Genomic DNA, 6,000 nt, shown 5'->3' on the forward strand with positions numbered 1-6,000 from the left:
CAAATATTTTGATAAAAGAATCTTTCGGAAACTATCAGAATCATTCCAATCTCATTTTTCGGATTTGTATCTAATAGTCCATTAGAATTTAAAAAATTCAAATTTATGTCATCAATTCTGAGTTTATTTTGAGAAAGAATTCTTCTTCTGAAAAGTCAGAAAAATGAGATTTTCATTGATGACAAACCTGAATTCTTTTTAAATTCTGTATGCTATCTACGTTATAATTTCTAAAGAATTATTTGACTGTATTCTTATTATAATTATAATTATAACGCTTAGGCAAATACTCGTTTGATTTGTTAGAATTAAGATTTTGGCAAAAAATAAAAATAAGCCAGGTATACATTTAACGTTGTACAACGTTAGACACATACGCGTAAATCTGAGAGCGCACCAAAAAATTAATGATTTAATGATCGAAGCCATGAAATTGTAATCAGCACTTTATTAACAGATCGTGTTTGCCATTCGTTCCAAATCCATTTACAATATCACGAAGGAAACTATAAACGCCATAATTGTTCGGTAAAGTGTGAACGTGAGTAGATAGAGGAGCAGATAATAGATAATCGGGATTTTAAAAGAGAGTCCATATACTGGAGAACGATTATAGAATCGTTTATTGTCAGATTGAAAGAAATGTTCGCGATTTTATGCGTCGTCTGTCTGTTCGAACGTCATTTAAAATAAGATGAGGTACGTAAGCGAAATTTTTTCTTAATCCAGATATGGATTGCTGGGAGCCAGTGGATGCGGCAAAACTACTCTGTTCTCTTGCATCATCGGGCTTCAATATTTTAACAGCGGAGAGGTACGTGTCTTTGGGGCAACTCCAGGCAGCAAGGGCTCCGGCATTCCTGGGCCACGAGTGGGTTATATGCCGCAAGATATCTCCTTGACAGAAGAATTCTCAATAAGCGATGCCTTCTATTACTTCGGCAGGATCAATGGGCTCAACGATGAGGAGATCGGTAGAGTACCGAAAGAGTACAATACACACTAGTAGTCGTTGTAGTATGTCGTCTTAATATCACAGCGTTTAAGCCTGCTTTTTAAACAACGAGTCTTTAAATGTTTGTTTTATCGATTTACAAGGCAATTAACGTTTGTCACTCGGCGCTTGACTGCAGCTTCTCTAGCTAGCGCGTACCGAAGATTCTGTAAAAATTGTCCGTTCAAGACAAAGTTTTGCTACGAGCACGAAGATAACGGTGCTCGTTTCGCATCGATTTGCGGAACAAGATTTTCGGAAGAGCGTACTCCGAATCGAACGTTGGACGATAGCAAGTCAGAGGAAAATGATTATTCGCGGAAAACTCGCTCATCGGTCGCCGCGGCGCCTTTGTTGTTCTCTCAAGTATCTACTAATGTGAACGAATGAGAGGCCTTACCGAACTGACAAATATTTTGGAGGAATCACTCGCTGACTTTTTCTCGTCCGAAAACTAGATAAGGAAAAAAATGTTTGTAGGATTAACGGGACTGTTGTTTGAAACTTGGTCGAATGTCTGATTCGAAGGTTCTTGTACTGAACAAGTGAAATTCATGAAATTCATGAATTACATGAATTATCGAATATTGAACAAAATTTAATAACATCAATAGAATTGAATTAAAGTGTACATTTTACAATTTTCGGTTATGGCTTTGTGACTGACATAAGGTTCACACGTACGGCAGAATAAGTAATAACAACTGCTGTCCTTTATAAAATACTTTCAAGAAAACGTGTTTCAAACGGTTTGTGTTTCGAATTATTCGTTCGCGAGATAGTTCATTAAGTTTCAACTCTTTACAACTTTTTCATTTTATTTTAAGGGATAAAACAGACCTTTTTCTCAAAATTTCTCCAATTATCCCCGTTGGATCGCCGAGTAAAGAATATGAGTGGAGGTGAACAAAGGAGACTTTCCTTTGCTTGCGCATTGATCCATAAACCCGAGCTATTAATTCTCGATGAACCTACTGTGGGTTTGGATCCACTTTTAAGGGATATGTGAGTAGATTTTTTTGTTTTTAAACACGATAAACGGAAAGAGTAATAGAACAAAATGTTTAGATATACATTTTCTTTACAGTATTTGGACTTATATGACAAAACTTACGAAAGAGGAAGGCGTCACCGTACTCATTACGACGCATTATATCGAGGAGGCCAAAGATGCTAATAAAGTAAGTCTCGGATTTATTAATTTGTTTAAATTAATTCTGAAAGTTTCTGAAGTATCCGTATAAAGAAACTGCAAGAAAACATCTTGGACGTTAAAAAATAACTTCTTATCCTAGTGACAAAAATTCGATCGTGGTAAATTAAAATTGCGTAACTTCAATGATCCGCAGATCGGTTTGATGAGAAAGGGTAAATTGCTAACGGAATCGGTACCGGATAAATTGCTGGAGCAATTCCGATGCTCGCTCTTAGAGGAAGTTTTTGTGCAATTGTCCGTTAGACAGGAAGAAGAGATTACTTCGAATGAAAGTCAAAGATTGCCGGAGGAGACCAGTTGCGACGCGATGACTCAAGATAGATATGAATCAACAAATGTATATATGGAAATAATATATGCCGTTTTTATTGTTTTTCAAAATTATGTAAATTTGCATTATTTTATAATACAAATATATTGAATTGTTAAGGAAATCTCGGAGAACAAAGCGATTTGGGGAAGTCAAGTTTCGAGAGTGAAGAAACTCAAAGCTCTGGTAGGAAAAAACCACATCCAATTTATCTATCATTATCTGTAAGTATCTATCATTCATTAATTTCTTCCCTACGCAAGAGACATTTTCACAAAATCTTAATTGTTTCAATTTCGAATTTTGCTGTTCTCTCTACCTCATTGAATTATATGAACGAGATATTATATTTCAAAAAATTCAAAAATTGCAATACTAATCGCTGCCCACTTTATAATAATATATCAATTAATAATATATATTGATTCAAGATCGCGAATTGTATACAACAAATTAAATATAAGGCAACAACGAGTAAACAATTCGCGATCTTGAATCTATATGGTTTTACACGTCAGTCTTTAAAGACATTTTTTGAATAACACTCGTTGTGAAGAATATTATCAATAAGTGCCTCGGTGATCGAACTGGTTAAATCGTTTTCGGAGTAATTGCACACAGTTCAAAATGAATAGAAACATTTGAAACATTATTTCATCATGAAAATCTTGCTATGACCGTCTCTACTTATCCTGTATTTAATTTGTTGTAAATAATATGTTTTTCCAGAGGCTTCATTTTTCATCTTTTCTTCTTGCTATTTTAACCCAACGTATACTTTGTGGCAAATGGCGGAGATCCGAAGGGTCTCACGCTTGGTATTATCAACGAAGAAGCCGGAAATTGTAATTTCGGCAGCGACATTGGCAATGTTTGGAAAAACGAAAGCATCTGCACTTTTGACAATCTCAGCTGCAGATTTCTGCACCATTTTGACGATTCTATCGCAATAAAGGATACTTAAAGATTAACGTAGTCGACATGCATATAATTAAAACAAATTTTTGTTTTTCTAGTGTTTCTCCCCCGGATTTATTCCTAAATAAACTAAAAAGTTTTGTTTTGTAATATAAATTAACAGTAGAGTGTGTTATTTTTACATTATTCTGGCTGGGTGAATATTCATTCACAAAATTAAGTTTTATATACTTTTGTTTATTTTCAAGTTGTAAGATGTTAAAACAACTGATTCTATTTTAACGTAAACAAAATCTTATGATTTTTAAATATCAAAATTCTAATCAAAACTGTACTAAACTTGAATTAGCATCTGAGTGAAAATTCATCCATAGCAGAAATTCAGGTTTAAGAAAGAATGAGAATAACAATCAAATCTAAATGATTCTTTAATACTTTGCTTTCAGGAATATTACCATAACATTTCTGAAGTGACACGTGACCTACAGAATGGAAAACTCTGTGGTACAATATATTTTAGTCAAAACTTTTCCAAAGGTATGCAAAACCGAGTGGAAGACTATCTTTACGCAGAAGATTCCGATCTTAACGCTAGTCTAATTTCAGTTGCCCTCGACAAGAGTGGTACGTTATTTATATATACAGAACATTTATCCCGTAACGAATTTGTGTGTGTGTGTGTGTGTGTGTGTGTGTGTGTGCGCGCGCGCGCGCGCGCGTAGAAAAAATCTATTTAAGTTGTATTTTCAAATTTAAAATGTTTTTTGTTGCAGATATACAAATTAGGTCTTTTATAAAGAGAAAGCTATCAAATCGTACGATAGAGGTTATGAAGGATATATGAGATTGCAAATATTCAATAAAATTGACTGATCTACCCATTAAAGTATATATTATTATTATTATTATTATTATATATAATTCATATACCTCTATTGTGCAGAACTAAAACAAGAATATAAAATTCTAATTGATTTTCAGTTCGAAGATCCTATTTATGGTAAAAATGACTACAATTATAGAGATTTCACGATACCGTCAACCATATTGACGTAAGCATAAATCAGGCCAAGATAACATATAAAATCAATTGCTCTTTCTAAACTACTTTTACTTTTGTAGATTTATCTTCTTTTTGATTCTCACAAATTCTACCAACCTGATATGCACAGATAGATCGAAAGGTCTCTGGAACCAAAGTGCGGTCCAAGGTAATTTAGTCTCTAATCTAAAATTAGTTTTACAACTACTTTTCATCTTTTTATTATCGTAATAATGGGAATGTAAATATGCATTAGGGATCAAGGTAGAAGAAATCCTGCTATCTCACATTCTTTACCAGAGTTTAATTATACTTATCGATACCATCGTGTTAATGCTTATATTCTTTATTGCATGGAGTATCGATTATAAGGGATCGTTATTTGCCATATTCCTCGTCATCTTTCTCAGCGGCTTTTGCGGATTGATGTCCGGTGAGTAGGTATTCTATACGATTCATAAAGAAAAGCGCGCACCAGCAGTTTAGAAACTGCTGGAAATTACATTAATTATTCATTTTAATGCCTTAGGTCTAGCTATCTCTGTTTTCTGCAAAAATTCCACCATGGCGAATTTCTGTGCGGCTGGAAGCTTTCTCATGCTACTAATGGTTAGCGGTAAGTCGTCATCTGTTTTATAAAAATTGCTATTATACTTCAATTTAATATTGCTAAATAGTAACAAGTCGTATCAATTATTAAATTTATTAAATTTATTATTCTGAATTCAAATTCCTTTATCACACACGTAGTGATACATTGCATTAATAATACAATAGCAACATAAAAAATTATAACAAATGTTAGTGAAAATTAACATTAAGTACATTTCGCTAAAGACGGTTTTACGTTAACCAAGTTTTTATTATATGTAGAGGAGAAGAGGGTATTATGGCTACTGTGGACATTATGGCTACCCCCATTATCTCCGTTATTATTAAGTGATAAGTTCTAACAATTGTTTATGGAATGATTTAATTAGTAGCCCGCCGCTTTTTTAGCATGGTGTTAATATGCCTATTGTGTATTCACAATAGCTAACAATTGTTATAAAGCATTTTTACTTTTGAACATTTCTAAATTTTTTCAATGTACATTTTAGCACTTAATTACATATACTTCCTCAATGTTTTTAAACTTGAGCGTATTATCACACGAATGTGTAATATTAATTTATATGTTAAAAATCAATAATGTTTCTAAAAATGTTCTATTTATTCTTTTCCAAATCGTAAATAAACTTCAATTCCATGAATAAATAAAAATTACTGGAAAATGTATTTATATGAAGAGGGCATTATTGAACAATATCAATTTGTGCTAACTTAAAATTTGTAAAATCTACTTTTCTTTATTAGTTGTTTATTAGAGAGTAATAATATACGCATCATATATGCATACAATTATATTAATTTTATTTATGTATATTCCGTTCTTATATTATTACTCTCTAATGAACAACTAACAAAGAATAGCAGATTTTACAAATTTTAAGTTAGCACAAATTGATATTGTTCAATAA

The 6,000-nt window shown here is 32.7% G+C and overlaps 1 non-coding gene across 1 annotated transcript in view; it reads left to right on the forward strand.

Annotated features, from left to right (window-relative positions):
* LOC105199268 overlaps positions 1–5,580 on the forward strand; it is a 32,192-nt gene extending 26,612 nt beyond the window's left edge. The window contains exons 10-21 of the transcript XR_005575289.1: positions 730–974; positions 1,822–1,999; positions 2,082–2,175; positions 2,344–2,547; positions 2,641–2,744; positions 3,250–3,470; positions 3,880–4,062; positions 4,212–4,324; positions 4,420–4,490; positions 4,561–4,649; positions 4,737–4,913; positions 5,010–5,580. This is a non-coding gene — a transcript (ABC transporter G family member 23). The remainder of the gene's footprint in view (positions 1–729; positions 975–1,821; positions 2,000–2,081; positions 2,176–2,343; positions 2,548–2,640; positions 2,745–3,249; positions 3,471–3,879; positions 4,063–4,211; positions 4,325–4,419; positions 4,491–4,560; positions 4,650–4,736; positions 4,914–5,009) is intronic.
* Positions 5,581–6,000: the final 420 nt, after the last annotated feature.

The sequence above is a fragment of the Solenopsis invicta genome, chromosome 7 (assembly GCF_016802725.1).
Source record: "Solenopsis invicta isolate M01_SB chromosome 7, UNIL_Sinv_3.0, whole genome shotgun sequence".
Taxonomy (NCBI): Eukaryota; Metazoa; Arthropoda; class Insecta; order Hymenoptera; family Formicidae; genus Solenopsis; species Solenopsis invicta.